This window comes from Dipodomys ordii, unplaced genomic scaffold (genome assembly GCF_000151885.1).
Source record: "Dipodomys ordii isolate 6190 unplaced genomic scaffold, Dord_2.0 Scaffold116, whole genome shotgun sequence".
In the NCBI taxonomy this organism is placed as follows: Eukaryota; Metazoa; Chordata; class Mammalia; order Rodentia; family Heteromyidae; genus Dipodomys; species Dipodomys ordii.
In genome coordinates, this window is record NW_012267332.1 from 2,744,243 (window position 1) to 2,763,481 (window position 19,239).

The window sequence follows — 19,239 nt, forward strand, 5'->3', positions numbered from 1 at the left end:
AAGTTTACACTCCCACCTGTGGTCTAATTCTTATTTACTTAATATTATATTAATTAATTTTGTGCCAGTCCTGGGGCTTGAATTCAGGGCCTTGGCACTGTTCCAGAGGTTATTTTGGCTGTTATTTATTATTTTTAAATAAGTTTTTTATTGTGAAAATACTGTACAGAGGGGTTACAGTTACATGAGCAAGGTAATGAGTACATTTCCTATCAAGCGTTGTTGTTTCCTCCTTTGTTTTTCCCCTACCATCCCTTCCTTCCCACCTCCCCAACTACCACCCCTTCCTCCCCCCACCCCCGCCTAAATTATAAAGTTCGTTTTTAAACATAGCGTCTTGTACATCTCATTATTGCAATGAAAAAGTATATTTCTGTGATTGAAACCATCCAGCCTGTGTTGGTTTGCTATAGCAACTCTACCAAACTAATACATCTGCCCGGACAGAAAGATAAACAATCCTATCTTGTTTATACTTCCTTAGGATGGAGTCTGACTCCTGTCCCCTTGCTTTGGAGAAAGCTTTGTTCAGAAACGATATCCTGGAATAAAGATTGGCTGTTATTGTTAAAGCTAGCACTTTAGCACTTGAACTATTACTTCTGTTTTTTCCTGATTAATTGGAGATTAAAGTGTCTCATGGACTTTTCTTTGAACCATGATCCTCAGATCTCAGCCTCCTGAGTAGCTAGGGTTACAGGTATGAGCCACTAGCATCTAACCTCTTGGTTATTTTTTGACTCTTTCATATTTGTATGAAAAGAATACATTGTATACCTATTTAGTGTTAAGGTTTCTATATAGCTATTAACGTTTATAATTATGCTATTCAAATTCCTGTTACCACTAATTATTGTTTTTTTTCCTACTTGTCTATAGATTTGGGAGAAAACAATTCATTTTGAGTGTCTGCCACATGGTTAATTGGAGACAGAATCTCACAGACTTTTCTGCTCAGCTGACCTCAAACCACAATTCTCCAAATCAGCCAGCTAGCTTTAGGACAATTTAGTAACTTCAAAAGATATCCCATCAAGTTTAGCTATCTCCTCTCTCTAATTTGACCATACTCTCAGCCTAAGGATACCACTAATCTTTTTTTTCTGTCTATATATTTTCTCATTTTGACATTTTATTTTTTTGTGTGCCAGTTCTGGAGCTTACTCAGGACTTGGGTACTGTCCCTGAGCTTCTATTGCTCAAGGCTCATGCTCTAGTGCTTGAGCCACAGTGCCAATTCTGGCTATTCATTGGTGATAAGAGTCTCATGGCCTTTCCTGTCAGGCCTGGCTTTAAGCCGTAGGACTGATTCTAGACATTTTAGATAAATGGAATATATAGCATGTAGTCTTTTCTGATAGGTTTGTTTGACTTAGCATGATCTCCTCCAGGTTCATCTAGCTTGTAGCTTGGGTCAGTATTTACATACTACCTACCATCTGATGAAATATTTTGATAGTTTTTTTTACCTTTTAGCTATTGTAAATAGTGCTACCTGGATCATTTCTGTGAATTTTTCTTTGTGGATATGTATTTTCATTTGTTTTGGGATTTATAGCTAGGAGTAGAATTGCTGGGCCAAATACTTCACATTTCCAGAAGTTGCCAGGCTGCTTTTAAGGCAGCTGTACCAGTTTATAGTCTCACCACTAGTGTAAAAGATTGCTGATTTCTCCACATGCTTGCCAACAATTATTGTATTTGTATTTTTTATTCTAGCCATCCTAGTGACTAAGAAGTGGTCTCTGATTGTAGTTTTGATTAGCATTTCCCTGATGACTAAATGATGGTGTTTATCTTTTCATGTGCTTTTTTGATATTTGTAAATCTTTGGAGAAATGTTTATTCAGGTCTTTTACACATTAAAATGGTTTTTTATTATTATTAAGTTGTAGGAGGTCTATGTAGTCTAGAGATGAATACTTTATGAGATAAATGGTTTGCAAATATTTCCTTTCTGTGGGGTGTCTTTCACTTCATGTCTTTAAGAATAAAATCTGTAATGTTTGTTTATCTTATCATGCCTGTGAGATATTTCAGATTCTGGAATAGATATAAAATTCACATATACTTGCAGATAGAGAAATTCCCCAACTCATATGTAGGGTTAAGTAAGTAAATATGTTTCAATGTCAGGAAGAAAAAGTTTGACCTTTATAGTGGCCACATACTAGTTATGAATTTTTCTTCTTGGAGCCTAGGCTCCAAGATGAGCATAGATATAGATTTAGAATGAGCATAAAATGTAATATTTAAGAATGGATGTCATCAAAACAGAAAATAAAAAGAAGTGTTGTAGGTGTAGAGAGATCTGAACACTTGGCAGTGGTGGCTGAGAATATAAAATGGTATAGCTGATGTGGAAAACTGTATGGTAGCTCCTCAAAAAGCAAAAATAAGATTTTCATATAATTCAAAAATTCACTTCTGGGCATATACCCAAAAGAACTGAAATTGGGATCTCAAAGAGACATATTGGCTAGGTTCCAGTGGCTCATGCTTGCAATCCTAGCTACTCAGGAAACTAAGATCTGAGGTAGATGATTTGAAGCCAGCCTGGATAGTAAAGTCCTCAAGACTCCATCTTCAAAATAACCAGCAAAAAGTTGAGTGGGAGGCTGGCTCAAGTTGTGGAGCCCTAGCCATGATCAAGAAAAACCTAGGCCCTGGGTTGAAACACAGTTACAACCAAGGGGAGAAGAAAGGACGGGCTGGGAATGTGGCTTAGTGGTAGAGTCCATGCATGCATAAAGCCTTGAGTTTGATTCTTCAGTACCACATAAACAGGAAAAGTCCGAAGTAGTGCTGTGACTCAAGTGATAGAGTGCTAGCCTTGAGCAAAAGAAGCTCATGGACAGTGTCCCAAGCCCTGAGTTCAGCCCCAGAACTGGCAAAAAAGAAAAAGAAAAGGCATGTATGCACCCATGTTCACAGTGTCATGACTTTAAATAGACAAAACAGGAATGACTCAAATATCTGTCAGCAGACTAATATATAAGGAAAATATAGTGTGTATATATAAGCAATGGAATTTTACCCAGCCTCACAATGCTACAATGTGGGTGAACCTTGAGCAGACCATGCTAAGTAAAACAGGCCAACCACAGAAAGACAAACACCGTATGACTTTAATGATATTTTTTACTTTCAGTGGTCAAGATCACAGTCATGAAGTGGCTGCCCAGTGGTAGGAGTGAAAGCATGGTGCTTATTGCTTAATTCATATGGTCAAAGGAAAAAAGTGAGTAAGAGGTAAATTTTATATGTGCATTTTACCACATTTCTTTTTTTAAATTTTTATTTATTGTTATTTTAAAGGTGATATGTACAGAAGGATTACAATTACATGAGTGAGATAATGAGTACATTTCCTTTCATACAGTGTCCTCCTCACTTCCAGTCCCTCCCTCCCATTTTTACTCATCATTTATTTTCCTTTGAAGGAAAAATATTTTAATTTTGATTAAAAAATATAGTTTATTCTTTCATATGTTTGTTTTGGTTTTTGGTATTGTAGCTAAGAAACCATTGTGTAATTCTAGACCAGGAAGATTTCTTCATATGTTTTCTAATAAGAATCTTAGTTTTGGCTCTTACATTTAAGTTTTCCATTATGAGTTAATTTCTTTGTAAGGCATAAGGAAAAGGCGTGGACCTATTTCATTCTTTGGCATGTGTCAGTTGTTCAGCAGCATTGATTGAAAAGACTATATTTTCCTCCATTGAATTGTCTTGGCATACTCTGTTAAAAATCAGTTAACTATAAGATGAAGTTTATGTATGGATTAGCAATTAGAATGCATTGATCTCTATGTCTGCCTTATGCCAGAATCATTCAGTATTGACTACTGTGGCCTTATAAAAAGCTTTTCCTTGATCTGTATATTAATTGATTTTCATATCTTGAACCATTTTGCATTACTGAAGTAAACCCTACTGGGATATGGCGAATAATTTTTTTTGTGTGTGTGTGTGGCTGCCTGGGGTTCCAACTCTGGGCTTGGATGCTGTTCCTGAGTTCCTTTTTGCTCAAGGCTACCACTTTGAGCCTCCGTGTCACTTCCAGCTTTTTCTGTGATTAATTGGAGATAGGAGTCTCACAGACTTTCCTGCCTGGGCTGGATTCGAACCGTGATCCTCAGATCTCAGCCTCCTGCATAGCTAGGATTATAGGTGTGAGCCACTGATGCCTAGCTGAATAATTCTTTTTATGTATTCTTTGTTTCAGTTTGCTGTTATTTTGTTGAGGATTTTTGCATTCCTCATTAGGGACCAATTAAGCCCAGGGCTTCAGTGTGCTAGGGAAGTATTCTATCATTCAGCTACATCCTCAGCCCTCTGTCTTGTTTCAGTTCTTTTTGCCTTTCTAGAAAGGTGTCCATTTTGATGGTCCAGATGCTCAGTCACAAATGCTGGGGCTTGCCTAAATCTCAGTATGTGATAGGCTAAGGTAGAAAAAAATACCATGAATTTGAAATCAGCCTGGGCCACATTGTTTCTGATGATCAGTTGTTAATCTTTTAGAGGTCTCTTTTGTATACAATGAGTAACATTTGCCATTTTGTTTTTAAAAACGTTTCTTGTGGGCTAGAGGCATGGATCAAATACTAGAGTATCATACGTGAGCAAAAAACCAGAGTGGAAGCATGAGGCCCTGAGTTCAAGCCTCAATCCTGTATGATGCATGGATATGGATTTATTTCATTTGATTTTCTAGGGTACAGGGATTAATATTATTTTGCCTTTGTGTGTGTGTGTGTGTGTGTGTGTGTGTGTGTGTGTGTGTGTGTGTGGTCTTTTTAATCCTCTCCCTTCCTGGGAGCTGAGGCCTGAACTCAGGGCCTTGCATTTGCCAGGCAAGCAAATGCCCTTCCATGGAGCTAAATCCCCAGCCTAAAGATTAATACTTTGTTTTCCATGAAATGTGGGAAGTAGCTGAGGGTGTGGCTCAGTGGAAGAACATGTATTTCATATGTGTGAGGCCCTGGGTTCAATCCCTAGCACTACATGAACAAACAAAAAAGCAGAATCCTGGAAAATGTGGGAAGCTTCCAGAAAGTATTGCTTTTTCTTTATTATTAGCATATATTTGTTGTACAAAGGGAATTTATTGTGATAGTTCTACACTTGTACAAATGTATCAACTTTACCCTATTACTCTCCCTTCCCCTCCTTCCCCGTTCTTAAAACAATGTCCAACAGGCTTCATTGTTCTATTATCATACATGCAGATAAAGTACATGTCCATATTTACTTGCTACATTTAGCCCAACCCCCTCCTGCAGGTACCCACTCCCCCCAACAGAGCTTGTTTTAGTTTCTGGTCATTTTTCATATTTTTATTGTGTGTTAAAATTGCACCAGTAGTGTCAGGTGCTGGTGGCTCACACCTGTAATCCTAACAGAGATTTGAGGATCATTGTTCAAAGCCAGCCTGGGTAGGAAAGTCTGTGAGACTCTTATCTCCAAGAAAACCACAATGAAAGCCAGAAATGATGCTGTGGCTCAAGTGGTAGAGCACTAGACTTGAGCAAAAGTTCAGGGACTTCGCCCAGCCCAGAATTCAAGCCCCAGGATCAGGTTAAAAAAAAAAAAAATGTACCAGTGGGTTTCCTATGGCATTTCAGATGTGCATATATTGATTTGGTCAGAATAACCCTTTCTCTTGCTTTCTCTTTTCTCACCCATCCATGTATATCTTTATACATAGTTAAACACAATGTATTACAAAATTATTTACCCTCTTATTCTTCCCTATTCCTTTCCCATCTTCTTCCTAAATAGTCCTATAATTAGAATAATATTCTGTGCATTAGTACATATAAATACACATATTTGGGTATATATGGATATGTATGTCTCCATGAGTATGTATCCATTTAGGTCCAGCTTCTATGTATGAATAAGAACTTACTGTTCATTTTTCTTAATATTTTGTTATGTTTTATAGCTTGTATAATCTCTACCAACTTGTCTTCAAGTTTTTTTGTTTTGTTTTTGTTCTGGTTCTTGGGTTGACCTCAGGGCCTGGGTGCCATTCCTGACGGTTGTTGTTCTTTTTGTTTTGTTTTGTTTTTTTGCTTAAAACAAGCACCCTATCACTTGAGCCATAGCTCTACTTCCCCCACTTGAAGTTTAATTTTCGTCTTTTGAATTTCCATTGTATCTTTTGTACAACAGTTTTTTAAAATTAATCTTCTATTAATTTGATGGGACATTATCATAGCTTTCTTTAAACATGGGTGTGTGTGTGTGTGTGTGTGTGTGCGTGTGCGTGCGTGTGTGTGTGTGTGTGTGCATGTATTGGTCCTGGGGCTTGAACTAAGGGGCTAGAAAGCTAGGTTTTTTGCACAAGGCTAATACTTTGCCACTTGAGCCACAGTGCCACTTCAGGCTTTTTCTCAGTAGTTTATTGGCAATGAGTTTCACAGAGTTTCCTGCCCAGGCTGCCTTCAAACTATGACCCTTAGATCTCAGTGAGCCACTATCGTCCAGCCTCTACTCCCTTGTGTTTTTTGCTCAAGGCTGGCACTCTAGCACTTGATCCATACTTCTACTTTAGTCCTTTTGCTGGTTAATTAGAGATGAGTCTCATGGATATCTCTGCTAGGCCTGGCTTCCAATTGCTATTGGAATTCACATTTCAGCCTTCTGAGTGATTAGGATTACAGGTGTGAGTCACCTGTGCCAAGCTTAATTTACTTTAATACTTTTAGTACATTTATAATGGCTTTTTTTTTCTTTTGGTGGAGGTAGATATTGAACTGAGAATTTTGTGTTAGACAGGCATTTTACCACATAATCCAGTCCTCCAGCCCTTTTTTCTCTGATTATTTTTGAGATAGTCTCACTTTTTGCCCGACCTAATCTTTTCCTATTTGAACTTCCTGTTTTAGGTGAGGTAACAGGTGTGTGCCACTACACTGATTGTAATTGGGGGAGATCTCCAACTTTTCTCTCTAGACTGGCTTTGAACTGTCATCCTACCAATCTCAGCCTCCTTAGTAGCTGGTACTTCTGGGCTTTTGATTTTGTTCCTTAGACTTATGAGTTGGCTTTTATACCAGTATTTTTTTTTATGATAGGTTTGTAGTATGCTTTTAAATCACGAATTGTAAGGCCTTGGAAGTAGCACTGTGGCTCAAATGGTAGGAGGCTAACCTTGAGCACAAAGAGGCTCAAGTAACAGCACCCAGGACCTGAGTTCAAGCCCCAAGTCTGGCAAAATAAATAAGTAAAAATTAAAAAATACATTGGACTGGGAAGGTGGCTTAGTGGTAGAGTGCTTGCCTAGCATGCGTGAAGCCCTGGGTTCGATTCCTTAGTAGCACATAAATAGTGGGGGAAATTGTCGGAGGTGGCCCTATGGCTTAAGTGGTAGCCCAGACCCTGAGTTCAAGCCTCAGGACTAGAAAAAAAAAAGTAATGCCTCTAGGTTTGTTTTTCTTTCTCAGAACTGTTTTGAAAATTCAGGGTCCTTTGTGGTGCCATATGAATTTTAATATTTGTTTTTTTTGGGGGGTGTGGAAGAGGTTACTGCAGTTTGAACTCAGGGCCTTGCACTATCCAGACAACTGCTCTGCCATTTGAGCCATACTCCTCATCCTTTTTGCTTTATTTTTCATTTGTACTAAGGCAGGGCTAGACCATGATCCTCTATTTTTGTTTTCTATATAGCTAGGATAATAGGCACATACCGTCGTACCTAACTTTTTATTTTTTTATTTTTTTGGGTCCGGTCGTGGGGCTTGAACTTTGGGCCTGGGCACTGTCCCTCAGCTCTTCAGCTCAAGGCTAGCGCTCTACCACTTGAGCCACAGCACCACTTCTGGATTTTTTTTTCTTTTTGCTTATGTGGTGCTGAGGAATCGAACCCAGGGCCTCAGGCATGCAAGGCAAGCACTCTACCACTGAGCCACCTTCCCAGCCCCCCTAACTTTTTATTGATTGAGCGTCTCATGAACATATTTCTCTTCCCTAGGCTGGCCTCAAACCACAAGTCCTGACTTGTACCCCCAAAGTAGCCAGTATTATAGACAAGAGTCAGAAAGACCTGCTTAGGATCTGTGTTTGTATATGTGCATGTGTGTGTGTGCATTTTGCATGTGTGTGTGGCTCTGTGGCTCAAATGGTAGAGCACAAGCCTTGTGCTGAAGCAGCCCGGAGACAGTGCCCAGGTGATTCAAGCCCCAAGACCAGTTAAAATAAAACCTCAAAGACTTTCCTGCCTGGGCTGGCTTTGAACTATAATCTTCAGATCTTAGCCTCCTGAGTAGCTAGGATTACAGACATGAGCCACTAGAGCTCAGCTATAGGAATTTTTTTTTCTTTCTGACCCTGGGGTTTGAATTCTGGGCCTGGACATTGTCCCTGAGATCCTTTTGCTTAAGGCTAGCGTTCTACCACTTCAGCCACAGCACCACTTCCAACTTTTTCTGAATATTTTATTGGAGATAAGAACCTCACCGACTTTGCTGCCTGGGCTAGCTTCGAGCTGTGACCCTCAGATCTCAGCCTTCTAAGTTGCTGAGATTACAGGTGTGAGCCACCAATGCCCAATATAGCAGTTTTTTATTTTTGTAAAAAATGCTTTTGGGATTTTGATTGGGATCTGACAACATTCAGTGCCCTTTTATGGTAAAGATACTTAACAAAGTAGAAATAAAAGGAAATTACTTCACTGTCATGAATGTCATGTAGGAAAAGTGTCAGTTAACAGTAGAAATCTAAAAGCTTTTCCTCTAAAATCGAGACATGAATGCCCACTGTAGCTGCTTTTGTTTTACACAGTACTGGAAGTCCTAGCCAGAGCACATAGACAAGCAAAAAAATAAATATAAAAATGATATAAATTGAAAAGTAAAAGTAAAAAAAAATCACCCCATAATCTTTTATGTAGAAAACCCTAAATTACACACACACACACACACACACACACTCTCTCTCTCTCTCTCTCTCTCTCTCTCCATCTGTTGGAACTAATAAACAAATTCAGTAAAGTTTCATGGCATAAATTCAACATAAAAGAATTATTTGCATTTCTTACTCAGAAGGAACAATATGAAAAGATAATTAAGAAAAAACCCATATTTCAAAGAGAATAACATCAAATAGCTTAAGAAAGAATCAAATACTTGGGAATAAATTTAGTCAGGGAGACAAAAGACATTTACACTGAAAAAAAAATACAAAGCATTGCTGAAAGAAAGAAGACACAAATGGAAAGATATTCCATGCTCATACCGAAAACTTAAAAGTGTTGGAATTTCTATACTCAAAGTGATTGGCAAAGGTTTAAAAAGGAACATTGAAAAGCCAATCGCTCTCAGTTCCAGGGCAGCTGTGTAACACGGCTTGATTTGTGCTACATTAGGTTTTCTCCAGTCGCATAGGGCAAGGGAGAAGAGCAGATTGTAGCACTTAATGAAACAATACTACCTCCAATTGTCTACTCTGACAATCTGAAATTATTGTCTGCAAGATGATTTTGCATCCTTGGGCCCTGGAAATGCATACTAAGATAAATGAAAGAGAAGAAAACTGTGATCCTGGCACCCATTCTGTTGGGTTTTCCAGCCTTCCTAGAACCACAGGAATAACGTGCAAATTGTTCATTCAGAACCACAGGAATAACGTGCAAATTGTTCATTCAGCTATCAATAATTGAGCATATATTTTATTATTATTATTTTTGTCTGTTGTGAGGCTTGAACCCTGGGCCTGGGTGCTGTTCCTCTCAGCTCTTCAGCTCAAGGCAAGTGCTTTACCACTTGAGCTACAGAGCCACTTCCGGTTTTCTGTTGGTTTATTGGAGTCTCATGGACTTTCCTACTCATGTTGGCTTTGAACTGTGATCCTCAGATCTCAGCCTCCTGAGTAGTTAAGATTACAGGCGTGACCCACCAGTGCCCAGCTGAGCATATTTTATATTTTGAGTGCCAGGTATTGTCTCAGTGTGGGACAGTCAATAATGAGCATGATAGACAAGGTATTATTTTCATAGCACTTACAGTCTATTAAGGATACTAAGCATGAAAGAGAATTTCAAATAATAAGGGCCCGAAGCTAAGAAAACAGTAATATTTGTTGTTGATGATGATGAAGAAGATGAAGTGCTTTTCCATATGCTTTCACTGAAGAGATTAAGGTGAGGGACAAGAAGTGGAACAAAAGGTTTCTGCAATTGCAGAATTTCAATAGGAGTAAATTTGACATACTCCTGGGAAACAAAGTCACAGTAGCCAAAACTAAGGACTCAGTGGCAGGAAGTAAAAACATATAACCAGAATCCTCAATATGGAAGCCTAACTGATAGGCTATATGCTTATTTTAGATCATTTGAAGTTTTTTAAGTAAGAGTGTCATGGTCCAAGTCATATGCATTACAATAATAATCATTTTGGCTGCAGTGTGGAGAATAGAAATAGCCAGGGAGTGGCAGAAGTGGCAGTGGGGGAGTCTGGGAGGAAGCTCTTCTTGCTAGTGTATCTGACAGTGCCTTAGATAGCTATGGTGTGGTAGGAGCAGCCGAGCTGGTTGAAAGATGAGTAGTTTCATGATATATTTAGTAAAGCTGAGAGGACTTTTCAGTAGATTGCAGTGTTGAGGATGGGGGAGAAAAAAATGTTGGATTATTCTTAGGTGTTTTTAAGTGGCTGTGTGCAGGGCCATGAAGTTGATGGACATGGAGGAGCATGACTGGAGGAGGAGCACCCGTAGGATATGAAGTTGAAGTTCAAAAAATAGAGTAAGTCTGCAGTGTAAGTTTGGATGCCACTGGCTTGTAGTCAGTTGGGGTGGCTGTAGACAGTTTATTAGAACAAGGCAACAGTAAGCTTTGTTATATTGATTAGCTAGCTCTTTTACAAATGGTATCTCTGTAGTGTACAATAGAATTCATCTTCCCAAAGACCGTTGTTGCTTTACTTTTCTTTTTTTCCATTCCTTTCTTTCCTTTCTTCCTTCCGTGTATGTGTGTGTGTGGGGGGGGTTATGGGGCTTGAATGCAGGGCCTGAGTGTGTGTGTGTGTGTGTGCCTGTGTGCGTGTGTGTGTATGCGTGTGTGTGTGTGTGTGTGTGTGTGTGTGTGTGGGTCGGTTATGGGGCTTGAATGCAGGGCCTGGGCACTGTCCCTGAGCTCTTTTGCTCAGGCTAGTGCTCTATGACTTTGAGCCACAGCTCTACTTTTGGGTTTTGAGTAGTTAATTGGAGATAAGAGTCTCATGGGGGACTTTTCTGCCTGGGCTAGCTTTGAACTGCGATCCTCAGCCTCCTGAGTAGCTATGATTATAGCCATAAACTACTGATGTCTACCTTCCTTCTTTTTTTGTGTGTGCTGGTACTGGAGTTGGAACTTTGGGCCTGGACACTGTCCCTTAGCTCAAGGCTGGCCACAGCTTGAGCCACAGCTGCACTTTTGACTTTTTGCCAGTTAATTGGAGATAAAGTCTCAGGGACTTTTCTGCTTCAAACTTCTCCCCTCAGGTTTCAGCCTTCTGAATAGCTAGGATTATAGGCCTGAGCCACTGGCACCTGGCTTGCTACTGCATTCTAAAGTAACTTTATGTCCTACTCTAAATCCTTGGTTGTCAGTTCAGTAGTGTTCTTAGCATCTTTGCTAGTGGTCACTTCCATCTCAAAAACAAGTTTGTTTTTCCTCCATTCACATTTTATCATGCGTTTGCAGCTACCTCTTTATGTTCTTACTGTTTCCACCATGTGTGCTGTTGCATCCTTCACTGAAGTCTTACATCGTTCAGAGTTGTCCGTGAGAGTTAAGGTCAACTTCCACTCCTGCTAATGTTGATATTTTGATCTCCCATCAATCACAAATATTCTTTTTTCCCCCCTGTACTAATGGGGCTTGAACTCAGGGCCTCACTCTCATCTTTTTCTTTCACAACTGGTGTTCTGCTACTTGAGTCATACCTCCATCCCTCACAAATGTTCTTAGTGGCATCCAGAATGAATACTTTCCACAAATTTCTCCTTTCATTTTGCCAGATCCATCTGACAATGCACTGTCTGTAGCATCTATAGCTTTACAAAGTACATTTTTTAAATGATAAGACTTGAATGTTGAAATGACTCCTTTATCTATGGGCTGCAGAATGGATATTGTATTACCTTGTATGAAAACACGATTAATCTTGTGCATCTCCACCAGAGCTCTTGGATCTCCAAGATATAATGTTTATAAAAATAACAGCACTTAAAATATTTAGGAAACCATGCTGTAAACAAATGTGCTGTCATCCTTCCTCTCCTGTTCCACTTATAGACTACAAGCAGAGTAGAATTGGCGTCAGTGTTAAAGGCTCCAGGATTCTCAGAACAGTAAATGCATGCATGTAGGCTTCAACTTGAAGTCACCAGCTATACCAGATTGTTGAGGACAATTGCAGTTTGTTTCTGGATTAGGCCTTGGCTTCAGGGAATGTCGTGGCAGGTTTGCTCTTCTATCCAGATCACTTTCTTTTTCTCTATCTTAGCAGTGTGGCTATTGTACTTCCTTACTATCTATACTGTTCACTGGACTAGCACTACTTCAAGAACTTTTCCTTTGCATTCATAATTTGGCTGTTGGATACAAAAGGCCTACTTGTTGGCCTGTCTCAACTTGTGCCAGTACTAGTGCTTGAACTCGGGACCTGGGTGCTCTCTCTTGGCTTTTTTTTTTTGCTTGAGGCTATCATTGTACCACTTGAGCCACAGCTCCACTTCTAGCTTTTTTTTTTTTTTTTTGCTGGTCCTGAGGCTTGAACTCTGGCCTGGGCACTGTCCCTAAGCTTTTTTTACTTTAGCCAAAGTGCCACTTTCAGTTTTCTGGTGGTTAATTGGAGATAAGAGTCTCATGGACTTTCCTGTGCAGGCTGGCTTTGAACTGCAGCCATTAGATCTCAGCCTTCTGCATTGCTACGATTACGGGCGTGAGCCACCAGTACTAAGCTGTTTGTCTTGTTTTTGATGATCTTGACCTGTTTGAAAATACTAATCAGGAATTTGGTAGAATACTACTTTGCTGAGTTTTGTGTCCATTTCTCTAAGGAAGCTTGGTTCTTTGGATCAGAAATGTTATTAGAAACCAAACCTGGGTGTTAAATGTGCTTGTAGCTCCTGGAGTGTTTTACCACCTTTAAAATTCTTAGACAGGCCAGGTACACATGGCTCATGTCTATAATCTAGCCACTCACGAGGTTGAAATCTGAGGCTCATAGTTAAAGCCAGTCCAGGCAGGAAAGTCTTTGAGACTCTTATCTCTCCAATTATCCACCAAAAAGCAGAAGTGGAGCTCGGGCTCAAGTGGTTAACTACTTAGCTTTGAGCAAAAAAGCTCAAGAACAGTGCCCAGGCCCTGCCTTCAGACCCCAGGATTGGCATAAAAAGAAATTCTTAGAGAAAGTTGGAGCTACATTAATATTTTGTAATAGCATTCTTTTTTCCTATAATAATAAAATTATTATTTCCCTTTGCAATAGCTATAAATAGGGAAAAGGTTGGCTACTCTTGCCAAACATTTTGAAAAACATCTTTAATAGCCAGTTCCTTTGCCAACCAGGTTAATTTGTATAAGACACATTTTCAATTCTGAAATTTTCTTTTTTTTCTTTTTTTTTTTGTCCATTGTGGGGCCTGAACTCTGGGCCTGGGCACTGTCCCTCAGCTCTTCAGCTCAAGGGTAGCACTCTACCACTTGAGCCATAGCTCTATTTCTGTTTTTTTCTGCTTATGTGGTGCTGAGGAATCAAACCCAGGGCCTCATGCATGCAAGGCATGCATGAGGACTTTGAAATACTTAGAAAATCAGGTTCTTCCTAGATTTCCTATAGTACCTAATAGAAGCCCTAGGAAATCTTTACTTCCTGTAAATTGTTGGGATGTGGCCAGTGGCAATGGAAAATAACTACTCTCTCCATACTGATGATAGGGCTTTACATTTTTCATGGTGCTGTGACAGAACTGTCATGTTTACTCATGTAGCAACAAATGCTGGTTGTCTGCTATGTGCTTTGTGTTATGTGCTGTGAGAATACATTGGTGAACACGTCAAAGTTCCCTGTTCACATAGAGGTTATAGTCTAGTGACACTTTTCTACAAATGGCCTATATGCAAATTTAAAGGTTACCTCATTTGTACCTTTTTTTTTGTCCCTTATGAAGAGCATCAATTCTTTTTATTCTTCTATGTGTCACTCATTTCATTCTCCAGATTAGATTATCTTGAACCTTTGAGTTCTTCAAATGCCAAGGCACTCCTTATTCTAACAGGGTTAATGTCATTTCCCCATTCATTTAGTATCACATGATCATTGTTTCTATCTTGCCATTTTTTACTGTTGTGTAGTTTTGAAATTGGTATTTGCCTTCCTTGTGTTACTCTCATGGGCCTCCTGTTTCATCTTCTTACCTGATTTGCATTATTAAATCCTGCTGCTATGAGCTAGAAAAATAAAATAGTAGAGCAAAAAAAAAAAAAAAGAACTGGGAGGTGGGGGAGGAGAAGGAGGTAGATACATGAAGAACAGTAAAAAGGTAATGTTTTGCTCTTGGGACCCAGATCTCCTGGGTCTTTCTAAGCTCCTCGAAGAAGGTATTGTTGTCTATTGTACTTACCTATTATTATGATTTGGAGAATCCTTGTAAATGTTCACATCCTTTGACCTTTTATTCCCCTCTTGTTCTCATCTGTTTTCTTCATTGAAAATAATATACGAGAGCATCTCTAATTGCTTTCTACCCTATGTCATAGCCTCCTGCAGTCTGCCTCTTTACCCCTGCTTCTCACAAAAATACCATGTTAGAGGACTTGTGTTAGATGAGAGACTTACTGCCACCTCATGTCTCTGTGACATTTTAGTTTGCAAGTACAATTAAGTTTTATCCCAGATTTCTAAATTTAGTTACAACAGAACTTTCCAATCTATCATCTTACTTGATCCTTATAAGCATCTGTATCTCCCAACTCTACTTGAAGTAGTCATTTCTCCCCTAACTTAGCTCATCAAGAATTTTCCTGAAAGCTTGAAGTAGCACTATAACAAAACCCTAAGAATTGTTCACCAGTTTTACCAAACTCTCAGGAAGTTTTGGCTAACCACCAGATGCCTTATGCATCTATTCTACTAGACCCTGACCCCTGTCCTGCCATAACTACCTTTGACTCAACCAGTTAAGGCACCAAATTATTCCAAGGACATTTAAGACATGCATGGCTTGTAAAGTTAAATGAAAGGCAAATCTCATGCTGTTAAACACATTGAGCAAATCTGTTTTGTTTTTGTTTTTGTTGTTTTTTTTTTTTTTTTTGGGTCCGGCAATGGGGCCTGAACTCTGGGACTGGGCGCTGTCCCTCAGCTCTTCACCTCAAGGCTAGCGCTCTACCACTTGAGCCACAGTGCCACTTCCGGCTTTTTTCTTTTTGCTTATGTGGTGCTGAGGAATTGAACCCAGGGCCTCATGCATACAAGGCAAGCGCTCTACCACTGAGCCAACTTCCCAGTCCCCGTTGTTTTTTTTTTTTAAAACAGTAGGTAGGTGTTGCAAAAGAAGACATGCCTTCACATCTTGTGTCCTCCCTAGCAAAACTGCAGGAAAGGTGATGTGATACTCTTTTCCTACTAAATACTAAAGCCTTCCTAGCTAATGGAATCTAATAATAGAACCACAGACCTCTACAATGGAAACTATAGAACAGGGAAGAAAGATACTATATAGGCCACTAAGATATGGATGATCATAGGTGAGCAGAATAAATACTGTCAAAATGGCTATATCACTGAAATGCAGTCACCATCAAAACTCCAATGACATTCTTTATAGAAGTGAAAAAATCATCCTAAAATTCATATGGAAATACAAAAGACTTTAGAGCTGAGCAAAAAGAACATGATGGATGCCAGTGGCTCATGCCTATAATTCTAGCTACTCTGGAGGCTGATATCTGAGGATCACGATTCAAAGACAGCCCAGGCAGGAAGGCTTGTTAAACTCTTATTTCCAGTTAACCAACCAAAACCCAGAAGTGGAGCAATGGCTCAATTGTTAGAGAGCTGTCCTTGAGCACAAAGCTCAGGGACAGTGCTTAGGCCCTGAGTTCAAGCCTTAGGATGAACACACACAAATATAATCACAAGTGTGTGTGCACGCGTGCGCACACACCCACACCTACACCCACAGAGAGAACAATGCTGGGAGGTGCCAATACCTTACTTCAAACTAAACTATAGAGCTACAGTAACAAAACCAGCATGGTTCTAGCCCTTAAAGAGACACTGGCAAATAGAATAGAAGACCCCAAAATATTCCCAAATACCTACAGCCATGTAATGCTTTTTATTTGTTTATTCATTTGGTTAGGGAGTCTGGTCTTTGAACTTGGTGGCAAATGCCACTTGAGCCACACCTCCAGCCCAATAGCACCTAATTCTTGACAAAGGTGCTCAAAACATATATTGGAAAAGAAGGTCTTTTCAACAAGTGGTACTGGGAAAACTAGATATCTATATGTAGAAAACTGAAACTAGGAAGCGGAGATGTGGCTTAAGTGATAGAGCAGCAGCCTTGAGCGAAAAAGCCAAGCAAGAGCATGAGGCTTTAAGGTCAAGCCCTTGTACCAATGCATGTGTGGACACACACACAAAAGACTGAAACTAGATCCCTATATCTCACCATGTACAAAAATAAATTTTGAAATCCTGAAACTTGGAAAGTACTAGAGGCAAACTAAGATTAAACTAGACACAGACAAATTTTCTGAAGAGGACTCCAGTAGCTTAGGAAGGAAGAGCAAGAACTGACTAATGGGATTGCATCAAAGAAAAAGAAACAATCAGCAGAGTGAAGAGCCCCACAGAATGAGAAAAAGTCTTTCCAGATAGCTATCTAACAAGTGACTAATATCTACAGTACCTAAAGAACTTAATTAAATAGCAAAAGAGCAAATAATTTAATCAACAAATGGGTAATGAAATCAGAAAGATACTTTTCAAATCAAGAGGTACAAATGGCCAATAAATACATGAATAACAGTCAACATCCTTAGCTATCAGGCTCCACTGAGAGTCCTCCCCTCCCCTGAGAATGGCTATCATCAAGAAAACCAGCAATACTGGCAAGGATATGTGTGTGGGGAGGTGTTGGGGAAGAACCCTTACTTGCTGCTGGTGATAATGTGAGTTAGTCCGGCCACTTAAAAAAAATTACATACAGAATTCTCATTTGATCCAGCTACACTGCTTCTGGGTATATACCCCAGCAAATCAAGTAAAAATCATACATACCTACATATTCAAGTTTGTTGTCACACTATTCACAATAGCCAAATTATGGAATCAGCCTAAGGTGCCCATCAGATAAATGAATAAAGCATCACACACACACACACAGGAGTTTTACTCAGCCATAAAAATGAAATTATGTCATTGGCAGGAAGATAGATGATGTGTTGGTTCTATTAAGTGACATAAGCCAGTGTCACAAGGATGAATGTTGCATGTTATCTAACCTGTGGACTCTGAAGGGAAGGGGGATGTGAAAGTAAAAGGGATACTTCTCTCGACCTGAAGGAGAAGGGGAAAGTCGAAGATGGCAGGGGTGTAAGAAAGTAGAGGGGTGAATATGATAAACGTCCGTTATATGCATAATATGGAGATGTCACAATGAAACCTTTGTCTAGTCAGTGTACTATAATAAAGAATAACAGCATATTATTATCTCCTTTGCTAAATACATTGTAAAAATCCTACATTTATACATTGTGAAAAGTTATCAAAATGAAGAAATAGTTATTCTGAGTGAAAGAATGGAAACAATAATGAGTCTTGTTAAAATCAGTATTTCTTTTTCCCCTCCCTCCATCCCTCCATCCCTCCCTCCCTCCCTCCCTCCCTCTCTTTCTTCCTTTCCTCCTTCCTTCTTTCCTTCTTTCCTTCCTTCCTTCCTTCCTTCTTTTCTTTCTCTTCCTTTTTTTCTTGCAGGTCTTAGGGCTTGATCTCTGGGCCTAGACACTGTCCCTGAGCAACTTTTCTTCAAGGTTAGTGTTCTAATACTTGAGTCACAGCCCCATTTCTAGCTTTTTCTTGTGATTAATTGGCAATGAGTTCTATGGACTTTACTGCTCAGGCTGGCTTCGAACCCCAATCCTCATATCTCAGTCTCCTGAGTAGCTAGGATTACAGGCATGACCCACCCCCACCCATGCCCAGCAAGAATCAGTATTATTACATTTATGGGGTAGTATATTTTACTAATAGATGTAGTGTGATAAAATATAGAGGAATAGCTCAGTACTTCTGGGCTGTTGAGGGTAAGATAATATCATGTTAGAAAATACAAGGTCTACAAAAATTCCTAGGTTATAGCCTTGAGCACTTAAGTTGTATTGTTTTCTTCAAATTCCCAAATATCCCAATATTGGGAATCCTGCTCCCTTTCCTCTTATACCTTTCATTCCCTCCTGACTTTTCCTTGTGGATCCTAGAACTTTATCCTTCTAGCTTAGTTCAGTATGGGGCTTTGCTGTAAGTAAGGAATGTGTCACTGTCTGGTACTATCAATGGAACGTTGACTTACCTGAATGAGAGTAATTTCATCATCAGTCATTAGGCTTGAACTGTAATATCAGATCTCTCCTGGGAACTGTAGTAATATCAGCTTGTGCTTGGGTCTTAACCTACCAGCCCAACCTAGAGAATTTGGAATTGCTAGTCATCATAATTGTGTGACCCAATTCCTTAAAATAGATCCCTTAAATTCTGTTCTCTTAGCATTTAAAAAAAAAAAAATTCACGGGGCTGGCAAGGTGGCTCAGTGGTAGAGTGCTTGCCTTGCATGCCTGAGGCCCTGGGTTCGATTCCTCAGCACCACATAAGCAAAAAGAAAAAAGCCGGAAGTGGCGCTGTGGCTCAAGTGGTAGAGCGCTAGCCTTGAGCTGAAGAGCTGAGGGACAGCGCCCAGGCCCAGAGTTCAGGCCCCACGACCAGACCCAAAAAAAAAAAAAAATTTCACTTACCTGTATTTTTCAGTTCTAGAATTCATTTTGTTCCTTTTTGTAAGTTCTCCATTATTACATTTATTCTGTTCTTACATCATTTGCTTGATGTCCTTAAGTACTTTCTGCATGTTTTCCATTAATTATTAGATTATTTAGTTATTAAGTATATATAATATAGTTCTTTAAAAGTCTTTGTCTACTTGGGTGCTGGTGGCTCATGCCTGTAATCCTAGCTACTCAGGAGGCTG

The 19,239-nt window shown here is 39.5% G+C and overlaps 1 long non-coding RNA gene across 2 annotated transcripts in view; it reads left to right on the plus strand.

The window, feature by feature from the left end:
• The first annotated feature begins 3,148 nt into the window (after window positions 1-3,148).
• Window positions 3,149-19,239, plus strand: part of LOC105995192 — a 37,882-nt gene continuing 21,791 nt past the window's right edge. The window contains exon 1 of one of the 2 annotated variants that reach the window (XR_001175552.1): window positions 3,149-3,241. This is a non-coding gene — a long non-coding RNA (uncharacterized LOC105995192). Of the gene's footprint in view, window positions 3,253-19,239 lie in introns of both variants that reach the window. The other variant, XR_001175551.1, reaches the window with a different exon arrangement.